The 13,658-nt window shown below is 45.9% G+C and overlaps 1 protein-coding gene across 1 annotated transcript in view; it reads left to right on the top strand.

Annotated features, from left to right (window-relative positions):
- Positions 1-407: 407 nt before the first annotated feature.
- The window catches only part of LOC103599971 (tumor necrosis factor receptor superfamily member 26-like), a 32,976-nt gene continuing 19,725 nt past the window's right edge, over positions 408-13,658 (top strand). The window contains exon 1 of the mRNA XM_008584188.1: positions 408-1,061. The gene's annotated coding sequence lies outside the window, so the exon portion shown is untranslated. The remainder of the gene's footprint in view (positions 1,062-13,658) is intronic.

Genomic DNA, 13,658 nt, shown 5'->3' with positions numbered 1-13,658 from the left:
TCTCCATACCCTGGGTCCCCGGGTGGTCTCTGAGGTGCTGGCATGTTGTGCCTGGTTGTGGGAGGGAGGTCTGGTCCCCTTCTCTGTGCCCCTGGTCCCTGGGTGGGCGCTGAGGAGCTGGCTCAGTGTGCCTGGTTGTGGGAGGGTGGTCCGGTCCCCTTCTCCATGCCCTGCATCCCTGGGCAGGGCCCAAGGTGCTGGCACATTGTGCCTGGTTGTGGGAGAGAGGTCCAGTCCCCTTCTCAATGCCTTGGGTCTCCGGGCGTGCCCTGAAGCACTGGCCCAGAGTTTCTACACAACCCAGGTGCACCAGATCTCTCGAGAGCCAGAAGTACCTATAAACACAACCATTGAAACCTNGTGCCAACTTTCTACTGATTGGAGTAAAGTGTGGAGAACTTGTCCCCTTTTCTTATAAAATGTCACGAATGTCTCCTCTATGTACATGGACAGTCACATCAGACAACTTTCAAACGCATCCAAAAAACTGGAGGGGAAGAAGAGTTCATCATACCGACTCTTCCTTTCCACCCTGTTCGCCTTCCTTCCCGGTGTCCCAAGCCTCCTGCTCTTGTCACTTCCTCTCCACGTCGTCAGAGCTCCTCCCAGCCCTCCGTTAGGACGGCTCTGCTGGCTGCACGCTGTCCTGGCTTCTCTTCGTCTGGGAGGGCCTTGGACGCCCCGTCAGTCTGGAGGATATTCACGGTTTCACCGAATATCAAATCCTGGATCGACAGTTCTTTTCTCTCAGTGCTTGAAAATGTTTTGTCCTGAGACAGAAGGAATTGACTGGAGAGAGAGCAGTTACTACTGAGTCAGAAAAGAAAGAAAGAAAATTTGTGTCACTTGCATTTGGCCTCTGGTTTCTGCTGAGGAATCTGCTGTCATTGAACTTGCTTTTCGGTGCAGACGTCCTTTCTCTCTGGCTGCTTCCAGGGTTTCTTGCCGTCTGTCTGCAGAAGCTTCGCTGGAACGTGTCCAGGGGTGGATGTTTTCTGACTCTACCTTGTCTGGGGCTTGCTCAGCCCTGGAGTCTGCAGCTTCGTGTCTTCTCTCCAAATGTGAGTAATTTGCAGCCACTACTTCTTCAAATGCATTTTCAGTTCCACGCCCCTTCACCTCTGGGTTCGATGATATGAACGTTAGATCTTTCTTGTGGTCCCACAGGAAATTTCTGTTATTCTTTCTTCAAGGTCACCGATTCTTTCGTCCTCTGCTTCTTTGAGTTGTTCTTTAACATTTTTCAGTTATTGTATTTTTCAGTTCTAAAATCTGCATTTGGTCCTTCTTTCTATCCTCTGTCTCCTCGGAGACCTTCTGTCGCTTTGCTGAGATCGTCTGTGTCTTCGTCTGTGTCAAGGGCACTGGGAGCTCCTCACGGGGCACCTGCGGGCAGCCGAGCCTGCCACCCGCGCCACCTCCCGCTGTAGCTCATCCACGGCATCTTCTCATTGCAGCTGAGATTTTTCTGGTCTGGGCACAACTGGTGACTTTTTACTTGTATCCTGGACATTTTGGGTAAAATGTTCTGAGACTCTGTGTGTTGTTTCAATCTTGTAGCAGCCTCCTCTTTGGATGGTTTCTTTTTGCCTTTTTCTTGGGGTTTCAGAGTTGCCAGTGTTTTCCTAAGAGGCAAAAAACAACCACAAAAACCCACAGTCGCCTCTCCCTAATCTCTGCTCTCACCCAGCCTCGCCCCAGCTCGCCCGAGGTCTCTGCCCGGCGTGGGGACAGCCAGCCTGCTGCAGGGCTCCCTCACCCTGACTCAGTTACACGGAGCATATGCTCCTAAAGGGCAGAGTGCAGACTTTTTACTTCTCAAACTTCTGCACGTTGCACTCGACTGCGTGGACCTGGGACACTTACTGTCACCCTGCTGTAATCTCCTCCCCTGACCTGAAGGCTGGTGTTCTTGCATGAACGGCCCAGGCCTCCCCCTGGAGTCCAGTGTCTCCTTGGACTGAGGAAGTCCTGAAGCCCGCCTGCCAGCCCCAGGGCCTCCTTGTGCCACCCGCTTCTGCTGTTGCAGAGAAAGCAAGGGATGGCTGGTGGCAACGACCACAGAGCAGGAAGCGCTGGCCTTTGTGAGCTCAAAGCAGAAGTTGCCTCATCCTGAGGGACTTCCTCTCTCTGTCCAGGAAAAGGCGGGAGCTCTCCACAGCGAACTGACTCCTGGACTCTCTGAACCTCAGTTTTCTCATCTGCAAAATGGGCAGAGAAGAAGTACTGAGAACCTCTGGCTCATCCTTCCCAGAAATCCAGAGGTAACCACAGTATCTTCTGGGGTTGGGGAGAGAGGTCAAGGAGCCTCTGCCCGCCCACCCCCTGTCGCCCCCACATCTATGTCTTCAGACAGGATGGTTTCCTCTCCTGTCAAAGTCCTGCCCAGCCCTGCTTTCCACGACCAGCCTCCCTAAGGACTTGGTCTCTCTGCCTCTGGAGAGGCCTGACTTTCCAGTTGGCTGCTGTAGACACAGCTTCCTCAAACAACCGGTTTAAGCAGAAAAGAGTTCACAAAAGTGCTTCCAAGCCATTGGCAGACTCGCTGGAGTTCAGGCCTACAGAATCTCAATGAGGACATAGCTCACGGTCACACTGGCAGGCTGGTGTGGGCAGCCTGCCCTGCCCGCCACCCCACCTGTGCACTGGATGCCAATGTGAGGCCTGAGGCCAGGGTAGGCACAGGGCCCAACTCGTCTGGCTTCTCCAGGCACTTCCTTGGTTTTACATTGAAAGACCATCGTCCCAGAAACCCCACTCTTACCTGCAAACCAGGACGGCTGGTACATTTATTTCCTATGGCTGCTGCAACAAAATACCATAAACCGGGTGGCTTAAAACCACAGGAGTCTATCCGCTCATAATTCTGAAGGCTCTAGGGGAGTCTTTGCTGGTCCCCTTTGGCTTTAGTAACCCCAGGCCTTCTTTGGCTTGTGGCCGCATCACTCCCATCTCTGCCTCCACCTTCACGTGGCCTTCTCCCTTCTGTGTGTCTGACCACCCTCCCTCTCACTCTTCTAAGGACACCTGTCACTGGATTTTTGGCTGCCCTAATTCCGAATGATCTCAAGATCCATAATCACAGCAGCAAAGACCCCTTTTCCAAATAAGGTCTCATTCACAGGTCTGGGTATTAGGACATAGACATTGCTTTTGGGAGCCACCATCATCCCATTGCAGTTGGTCACCCAGGGGCAGAACCAAGGCAGATGGCCTCGCTCTGGCCACAGGGCAGCCCGGGAGCTGGTTGCCTAAGCGAGTCTGTCCTGGGGCTGCCTTTCCTGGTCAGCTGGCTGGAGAGAGCAGGCTTTTGCCTGGAGCAGCCAAAGGCCAGCCATGGTGTCCCAGGTCCATCCACAGCCCTGGGGACTCCCCTCCTGCTGGGCGGCTTGTTGAAGCTGCAGCCTCACAACTGCATACACGCCACCCGGTGACTCAGCCTAGGCACCCCGTGACTTCCTGCCAGCCCTGCCCCCAGCTCCTTCATTTCCAATGACGTCTCCTCCCCTGCCGATGTTGACCCTGCCCTTGGCCATCTGTCAGTGGCCCCTGCACTTACCCCTCTCCGGCCCTGTGCTCTGGCTGCATTGGGCTCCAGCCTCCAGCCCCTTCCTCCTGCTCTCCCTCCCTGCTTGGCCCAGAGTTCACTCTCCTGCAGTGTCCTAGGCTCCCCCCACCCATTTGCTTTCCCCCACACGTGTCCAAATCCACCCCTGGGGATCCAAGCCAGAGTCCGCCCTGTGCCTGCCAGGGGCCTGGGCATGGTGGGCAGGTGCTTGGGATAGCCCCGGCTGACTCCAACGGTGCCTAGCTAGCGGTCGTCTTCCCCTGCCCGTCTGTGACACCCTGAAGCCAGTTCCTCAGACCCCCCCACTACTCACTCTTGAGGTGAGGGGTGTATTAGTCAGTATTTTCTGAAGAAACAGACAGAGAGAGAGACTTATTATGAGGAACTGGCTGATGCAGTCATGGGGACCACAAGTCTGAAATCTGCAGGGCAGGCCAGCAGGCTGGGGACCCACGGAAGCGCCAGTGGTGGAGTTCACGGCTGAAGGCCTCTGCCGCAGAACTTCCCTTGCTTGAAGGAGGCCAGTCATCGATCTATTCAGGGCTACAGCTGATTAGACGAGGCCCACCCACATTACGGAGGGCCATCTGCTGTCCTCAAAGTTCACCGACTTAAATGTTAATCTCATCCCAAAAAATAGCTTCACAGAAACATCCAGAATAATGTTTGCTCTGTATCTGGGCACTGTGACCCAGCCAGGCTGACAATGTTGTGTGTGGCCATCATCCACTATCTTTTTTATATAAAGTCCCAAAACATTTTATCACCCCAAAAGAAGCCCCACACCCATGAGACAGTCAGTCCCCACTCCCCCAACCCGGTTCCCCCTGCCCCCTTCACCCCCAAATACTAATTAATCTACTTTGTGTCTGCATGGATTTGCCTATTCTGGACACTTCACATAAATACAATCATGTGACAGGTGGTGTTTTTTGTCTGGCTTCTTTCACTGCATACAAGGTCCTCAGGCTCGTCTGTGCTGTAGCAGGTGTCAGCGCGTCACTCCTCTGTGGCCACGTGGTGTCCGCTGTGTGCGTGCGTATAGCACTCTGTGTCTACCCACTTACCAGGTGATGGACACTGGGTTCTTTCCACTTTTCGACTATTGTGAATAACGATGCTATGAACGTTTGTGTACAGATTTTTGCATGGATGAATGTTTTCATTTTAGATAGTTTTTTTATTGACTTAAATTCTATATATAGGACCTGTTTTTTTTAAATGCCTCTAACCCAATGTACCAACACCCTTCTTTAGACTAAGATTCATTAGAAAATTCAAAATCAGAGAATCCAAGTTCCTCTACTAGATGGTAATAAGGCTGAATTTTAAAGACTTTCTTTTTTTAAGAGTTGAGAACTTTGGGCCGGCCCGGTGGCGCACTGGAGAGTGCGCCGCTTGGGAGCGTGGCGGCGCTCCCGCCGAGGGTTCGGATCCCATGTGGATACCGGTTCCCGCTCATTGGCTGAGCGTGGTGCGGGCGCAACACCAAGGGTTGCGATCCCGTTACCGGTCAGTAAAGGAGACAAAAAGGAAAAAAAAAAAAAGAGTTGAGAACTTCATTTCGTTAAATATTAAAATTCAGTTGGAACCTTAATTTCCCCTGTATTTGTGGTTTTTTGTCTATCTGTTTGTTTTGGTGGCTGACTCGTACAATTTCCCCTGTATTGAAGGAGCTCTAACATTTTTATGCCAAGCCAGGAAATGATGTAAAAGCAGAATTCGTGGCTGTACTGTGGTTGACACATCCCCTGTTGGGTTGCAGCGTTCACGATGTGATTCAAATTGAGAACCATTAGAGTCACTGTTAACAGCTGGCAGACACCGGCCTGGGAGGGTGACGAAGTGAGGCCTTCATTTGCATACTGCTCAGAGAGGATGCATCGAGATTTCATGCCGAGGATTCTCAGCACTGATCATGATATTAACTCTTCACCATTTATTGCTTGCTGTTATGGTGAGACTGTTTTCCTCAAGCTGCCTATTTTCTCTGCACAAAGAATTGTGTTCAGTGGGGCTGCCTGTGTCAGGAGTGGCCCCCATGGCAACGTGCTCAGCACAGGGCAGTGTCCTTTAGCTGCTGTTCCACACGACGCGGTTGGTTCTCTGGAGCCTAGCGTACCCTCGACGTGCATCCCAGATGCCTGAGGGACTTCCACTCCTGAGAGCTGTTTGAGCTTTTTCAATTTTAAACAGCTTTTTTGAGATATAATTGACATACAATAAACTGGATATATTTAAAACATATAGTTTCATAAGGTTTATGGTTTTACTGTCTTAACCATTTTAAGTGCATGGTTCACTGGCATTAAGCACATTCACACTGTTGTGCATCCGTCACCACCATCCATCCCAGAACTTTCTCATCTTCCCAAACTGAAGCTCTGTCCCCATTAAACACTGACTCCCCAGCCCTTCCCCATCCCCCAGTACCCACCTCTCTTCTTCCTGTCTCTGTGAATCTGACTCCTCAAGGGACCTCATATGAGAGGAGTCACACAGTTTGTCCTTTTGTGACTGGCTTGTTTCACTCAGCATAGTGTCCTCAAGGTTCATCCGTGCTGTAGCATGTGTGAGGACTTCCTTCTTTTTAATTAAGGCTGAGTCATGCTCCTCTGTGTGGGTGGCCATGCTGTGTGTGTCCCTTCATCTGTCCATGGACACTTCAGTTGTTTCTACCTTGGCTATTGCAAGTAATGCTGCTATGACCATGGGCGTGCAGACGTCTCTGCCTGACCCTGCTTTCAATTATTTTGGATACATACCTAGGAATGAAATGGCTGAATCACATGGTAATCCTATGCTTAATTTTCTGAGGAAATGCCATGCTGTTTTTCATATGGCCATACCACTTTACATTCCCGCCAGCAGTGGACAAGTGTCCCAGTTTCCTCACATGCTTACCCACACTTGCTACTTTCTGTTTTTTTCTTTTGTTGATGGTAGCTGCTGTAGACGGGATGCCCACACCCCAACCTCATTGAGGTGTAATCTCCACCGTAATAACTTCACCCTCATGGACACACGTAAGAAGATAGCTTTACCAGTTTTCTCAGCATTCTTTAGTCAAGTTGACACCTAGAATTAACCTTCACAGATGGTAAAGCCCAAAAGCACGGGCCATAGCTTTTCAGACCCCAAAATGACTTCCACACCAAAGATCTGGGCCTACAGAATCCCCAGCTGACTGAGAGTGCCAAAGGCACCCTGGACGGCCATAGGAGATATCTCTCCAATGTACATGGGCACAAAACCTGTGCAGAGTCTGCAGAAGATGCCAATAACCAAGTGGCTCGGGATCAACTTTTCCAATGACTTAGCCAATTTACAGAATCCCACAAGGCAGCCACCAGCAATAGGCAATAGATTGACGATAAGCATGGAATTGCACCTGCCAAACCAGTTGACAGAATCCAGCAGAAAAGGAGCCAATCCTACCACCGATGGAGAAGATGGGCACGGACGCCAACCAGAGGGTCGTGAGCAATACTGCAGAGGGAGAGTCCTTTGACCTCTCTTCCAAAGTGTAATTGAGAGAGTTCTTCGTGATCATCTCAGGAGCATTGATAACTCGTGTTGTAGCCACACTGGAAAGAGCCTGTTGTAGCAACGACAATGGCAAAGATCAGAGGTGGGGTGACCTGTGTCCCCACAGCCTTAATCTAATTCTTTTCAAATCTTCGAGAAAGGTCTAGGAGTGGGATTCCAGAGACATCTCTTCCAGCCAACAAAACCTTCAAAATGTCCTTCTCGGCAGCAAGTTTCCTCAGTAATGCTCCACGACTCTTACTCACCATTACAGCATCTCTGGCTGTGCTGATCATGCCAATTTATAATCTCTGTAAAGGGTGAGCCTGGAAGGGAGGCAAACCCCAGCCCCACCTCACACCTGCCCCAAATAATTACACAATCTCCCAGAATTTTGCAACCTCTCTTATCAGAACTTCACAACTCCAGTTGCAGGCAGTAACTCACTCCCCCTGCCCCCTATTAAACGCATATTCTGCAGTCTCTCTACGCAGATTCCCACCCCCCACCCCCCATCCACAATCCTTCCCTTTCCAGTGACAGCCGCAGCCTCTTAGTTTCACAAAGTGCTGCCAGAAGAGCCTGAGGGAGGCAAAGGCACAACTGTTTTTGCTCTCAGGTCTGCTGGGATCGAATCAACCTACCTGTCTCATCATGTTCTGATTTGTGTTTGCCTGATGATTAGAGACTTTGAGCATCTTTTCCTGCGCTTGTTGGCCATTTGTATGTCTCCTTTGGAGAAATATCTGTTGAAGTCGTCTGCTCATTTTTAAGTCGGGTTGTTTGTTTTCACTGCCACAAGTTTTTAGAAAACCAGGGTGTTACTCACAAACAGAAAATGCAGGGGGCAGGGGGAACTGGGGTGACTCACCAGAAAGCTGATTTATTTCCTTAAAAGGGAGGTGTAGGAACCTCTGCCCTCCGTTCTGATCGTGGAGGATTTCCCCGCAGGGCTGTTGCACATACAGAAGACGCCAAGCATGTCAGATGCAAACTCAGTTTCTAGTGTGTCCTATGGGTTTCAATCTTAAAGAATGAAAATGAGTGAAGATTTTAATGAATAGTGATGTAAAAAAGAAGTTGTACCACAAAAGAGATGTGGCCACTTGACCTGACCAACGAGCAATAACTTGTGTGGATGGGGTGGCAGCTTTGCCACAGCAGGTCCTGCCAGGAAACCAGCACTGCAAAGACTTGTCATGGAATACTATCGCCTGTCCTGTATTCTGCTGGTGACGGAGCTGTGATGTAGAAGTGGTTTGACTCTCAGCCCCAGCCATGCCAACTCTAGGGCCGCCCAAGTCCCTTTCTTGGCCGGCCTACTCCACCTACTATCTGGTTCCCCAGCAGCTGCACACCTCTCATCACCGCTTATGTCCTCACTGAATGGAGACTTCAGGGACTCGTCACTTCAGTGTGGTAATGAAGTAATGCCCTCTTTTCTAAGAGTAGGACCAACGCCACTTAAGATAGCCCCTCCATTGTGTCAAAGTTAGATGGGAGGGGCTCCGCTAACTGCAAAATTAGCCCATGTACTGTTGGCTTGTTTGCATTGGCTAATACCTCTTGGCGCGGTGATCAGGTGACCGAGTTGCCATGCTTGCAGCTTTAAAAACTGAGAACAAAGACGGTTCAGCCCCACACCTTGAATTGTCTGGTGCGGTCCCCGCTGCTGGAAATAAAAAACTTTTTCTCTTTTTCTATATCAGCCTCCAAGGGTGTTTTTTCTCCCAACGCCTATAACATTTGGGGGCTCGTCCGGGATGACTATCACCCTTTGGGGACTGACCTACAGTGCTGGGATTTATACCCACACTGCTAAGTCTCTACTAGGGAGCTCCTGAGAAGACGTTCCTCAGCCCTCGAGACACACGATCTTCTGCTGGCCAGCTTAGGATTTCCTGGCCCCTCTAGATTTGGGTGAGTCAACTCTTTTGATGGGGAAATCAGGCCAGACTGGACGCAGTCACAACGCCTCTTCCCCGGACCCAGCAAGACATCGCTGAAGTCCACTTGGTGGCCTCCCTTGGTGGCCAAACGTGTGTATTGTCTTTGTGTTTGTCTTCATATTAACCTCATGAGTTTATGTTGTTGTGAGTCTTGTTTTGCATTTGGGTATCAGAGCTCTGATTTAGGGACTTTGTGGAAGGCTGGATGCAGCAGTACTTCCCAAGTCCAGGACTCCGATGAGACATCGTCAGGTCCTTTGGTTTGGAATTGTTTGGAAATTTGTTGTGGCCACTTGTCTTTGTCTTTTGTGTGTTGCTGGGTGTGCATATACATTTTGTAGCTTTGTATGTCTTTAACTGTGGTCATATGTAATGTAATAGTGAGGCATGATAAGTACTGCCATCCTGTGTCTCTGACCTTTACTGTCCTAGTTATCCATTTCTATGACACTGGAATCTGAGAGCCTAATTTAATCACTGGCAAAAATCGGAAAGCTTTGGGCACTAGAGAGGACTCCAGCTGCAAGAGGCAAGTGGCCACGTGGACTATTTTACTCCCATGTCTCTGCTGCTGGTAGATCTCTCCTGGAGCCCCTGGCCTAAATTCTGATAAGGAAGTGCTTTATTCTCTTTACCTTTCTCTGACTTTCTGAGCCCTCTTCTGTTCGGTTGGATTGTATCCACTTCTGTGTAGATGTACCCTGGAGGGCTCCTGGCTAGGCTTTGTTTTTCTGATTTAAATCTGGTTGGTACTTTTCTTCTTTATGCTGAAAACAGTGGGGAGATCTGCTTTTATTAATTACTGTTAATGGAATAAGTTGGCCCCACTGATTGGGACTAAGCTGAAGTGGATGACCCCGCAGCTCCTCTTTTCTCTTTGTTTGCTTGGTTAGACATTTTGTTGAGTACCAGCAATCTGAATAAGCCCTCCAATCCTGTTGGCATGCACAACACAGATACCCTCTATTCCATGCCGTTGATTGGTACCATAGGTGTGGAGTATGACAAGTTACAACTTAGACCAACTACTTTGGCTGAGACGTCTCTTTGGGATGTATGTGCGTGCACGTGCAGGAGTGTTTTGTCTGTATATACGGCAACTATTTCTGCCTGCTTTTCAAGCTACTACTTAGGGGTCACAAGATCCAAATTGTGCCTTTGGCCTTAAGATCACTGGAAAAAGGCAATGCCAAGGTGCAACAAACCAAGTGCCCAGCTAAATTACAGCAAAATATTTGGGAAGATTTGCTCCATTTGATCTGGCTAGAGAAGAAAACGTTCTCTGTATTTCTTTGGAAAGGCTTGCATACTTGCCTTGCAATGTAAATTTGTCTCCTTGAAAAGTCCCACGTACTTTGCTTTGCAATGTAAATTTGTTACCTTGCTTTCTCTAAAAAAGATAAGCTTTGGCATTTTTCAGAAATGCAATTTAAGTCAACTGTCCTTTTTGAACTAGTAAGTTTTCTATTTTATCTGTCTCATTAACATTGTAAAAGAAAACCTATATTAATTAATAAAGGTGTAGCTTGATGGAAAAATTAGACAAATATAAATGGGTTAAATGCTTATAAGTAAAATCGTAATTTCAAATTGCTTCTCAGGAATTTGAAATCTTAAATTGTTATATTAATAAAATACTAAAACATTAATTATTATATAAGTTTATGTTTATATTTTAATGTTTTGTTTTTATATGATACAAAAAACCCAAATATTTGAATCTCTTAAAATTAAAAACATTTCTCTTCAGAAGTTAGAAATAGTTTTTTATCTACAAATATTAATATAAAACAATTCAAAATTGCTTGCTTCACAGGTGTGTTACTGGAAAATTGGAGCTAATGAGTCCATTATAGTCAGTATGCATAATTCAAACTACTAGGTATAAAGACTTTTTAACAGAATATTTTTTATAAAGATACATTTTGGTAAAGGTTGTTAAAAACAAACGTAATATGGTTTTTGTTTAAAAAAAATTTTTGTCTAAATTAAAAATAAAGAGTTTATAAAAACTAATAAAAAGTTTATGATAATCTTATGTGATCAAAATTCACTAAGATTAGGGCTGGCCCGGCGGCGCACTGGAGAGTGCGTCACTTGGGAGCGTGGTGGCGCTCCCACCGAGGGTTCGGATCCCATGTGGAGACCAGTTCCTACTCACTGGCTGAGCGCGGTGCGGGTGCAACACCAAGGGTTGTGATCCCGTTGCTGGTCCCCGGTACGGGCGCGACACAGAGGGTTGCGATCCCGTTACCGGTCAGTAAAAAAAGACAAAAAGGAAAAAAAAATTCACTAAGATTAGATTTGTTCATAAGTTTTCATTAAAATCAGTTGTGATATTAACAGTGCACTGGTAGAAAAAGTAAAATTTGGTTTCCTTCTTAAAATTTTCCTATAATATTAATGACAGATAATAGAAGGTATTTTCTATGACTCATGGAAACTCAAGATTGCTGCCTTATAACTTTAACGTTTGTTAGAGACCTTTGAAACTACTTAATAAACCAAGTTTGGGGGCTGGAAAAACCATAAATACTTATTTGGTAAAAATAGCTGAGATTCAAACTGGGCTTTGTATAATCTGCTCTGACAAATGGACCCACATTACTAGCATGAATATATAAAAATGTTTTTTTTTTTTCCTTTTTGTCTTTTTTACTGACCGGTAACGGGATCGCAACCCTCGGTGTTGCACCCGCACCGCGCTCAGCCAGTGAGTGGGAACTGGTCTCCACATGGGATCCAAACCCTCGGCGGGAGCGCCGCCGCACTCACAAGCGGCGCACTCTCCAGTGCGCCACCGGGCCGGCCCCTATAAAAATGTTTTTATCAGTGTACATCTTTGCCTGAGTTTACTAATCAAATGAGATTATATTTGTCTTTACTAGAGGCTTTTAATTAAAATCCCAGCGAAAACCAGAAAAACCTTTCTCTATGTATAATTTTTAGGCAAATTAGGCCAATTTAACATTGATAATAAAGAAACAAATATGTTAAAAGGAGGTAATTTTAAAAAGGTTATAGATGTGGGAATATGGTTATGGTTGGAGGGGCTAGAGAGAAAAATATAATAATTTTTATATAAGAACGCATCTGGTACAGTGTATTTTTGTCCTAGAGTAAAATGACTGGCTATTTAGAAGGCAGGAAGTATAGGACAAAAACAGAATGTCTAAGTAAGTCATGATAATGGTTTAGGTAGATAAGTTTGTTAAAAGGGTTTTACAGTAGGGCCGGCCCGGTGGCACACTGGATAGTGCGCCGCTTGGGAAGCGCGGCGGCGCTCCCATCCGAGGGTTCGGATCCCATATGCAGACCGGTTCCCGCTCACTGGCTGAGCGAGGCGCGGGAGCAACACTAGATAGTAGGAAGTATAGGACAAAAACAGAATGTCTGAATAAGTCTTGATAATGGTTTAGGTAGATAAGTTTGTTAAAGGGTTTTACAGTAAAAAAAAAAATTAATTAACTGGATTTAAAAACAAATTATGTGTGAGTTTTTCTAAAAATTAATGTCAAAAGAATTCTAATACAGGGTTAGAACTTGCTCTCCTGTGAAGGAACAACCAGATTTTCTAAAAAACACTTGATTGCTCTTAATACAAAATTGCAAAAAGTTTGTCCTTGTCTTTTAGGTAACTGGCCTAGAGAGCTTATTTCATGTTTTATCATAAGTTCTTGTGCTCTCTGCCTTTAAAACCCTTTGTCACTTTGTTTTTACTCTTTGTAATAATTTGTGATTTTATTCAACTATGTATTTTAAGCTTTTTTGTTATTTAACACAGCTTTCCGACACTAAGTTCTGAAAGTTTAAAATAACTTTAAGGAATTCCAAGGGCCCTGGAACTTCTCAAAGGATATATAAAAGATGTATCAGAGCTAATTGGCTTATTTAATAAATTAAACTATACGGGAAAGCGTTGTCAGTACTGAAGGTGTGATGGATATGTGTTCCAAAATCTTATAAGGTTCTTAAATATCTGTGTCTTGATATAAGTGCTACCGGTCATAATCTTGGTTTAATTATAATCTTAAAATGTCATGTCTTCAAATATTTCATGGAAAAAAAAAAAAAAAAACCTCTGATAGGTACAGTTTCCGACAAACTTTAAGTTCATAGCTTTAAACTGAAGTTCCAAAATTCTAATGAAGAAACTGATGGGTGTATGAAATTGTTCACAAAGGTCAAAACAACAAAAGTTAATTGGTAGGCTAATTAAAAGAAATTATAGTGTTTTACAATTTCTTCATTTTGAAACACTGATGATTCTCTTAATGTTTTGTTTTCTAGATCTAAGAAAATCTTTTAAGGTGTTACAGCTTGCTGAAGTATATGTTTATGAACAAAAATTAAAACACCTTTCTTTCTACTTGATCCTTCCAAGATTAAAAAAAAAAAAACTATTCACAAGTTGTTTTACAGCAACACAGTTATTTGCATAAATTCAATAAGAATCTGTTCTTTTTGTAACGGGACACAATTGGAAACACTGGTTATTTTACCCAGGCTTTGACTGGAATATCATACCTTCAGACATGACCAGACTGCCTCAAGGAATTAAGGTTGGCCCTTTTTTTTTTTTTTTTTTTTTTTTTTTTTTTTTTTTTTTTTTT

The sequence above is a fragment of the Galeopterus variegatus genome, unplaced genomic scaffold (genome assembly GCF_000696425.1).
Source record: "Galeopterus variegatus unplaced genomic scaffold, G_variegatus-3.0.2 Scaffold3170, whole genome shotgun sequence".
Taxonomy (NCBI): domain Eukaryota; kingdom Metazoa; phylum Chordata; class Mammalia; order Dermoptera; family Cynocephalidae; genus Galeopterus; species Galeopterus variegatus.
The sequence above is the reverse complement of the archived record's forward strand: the minus strand, read 5'-3'. Positions and strand labels throughout refer to the sequence as shown.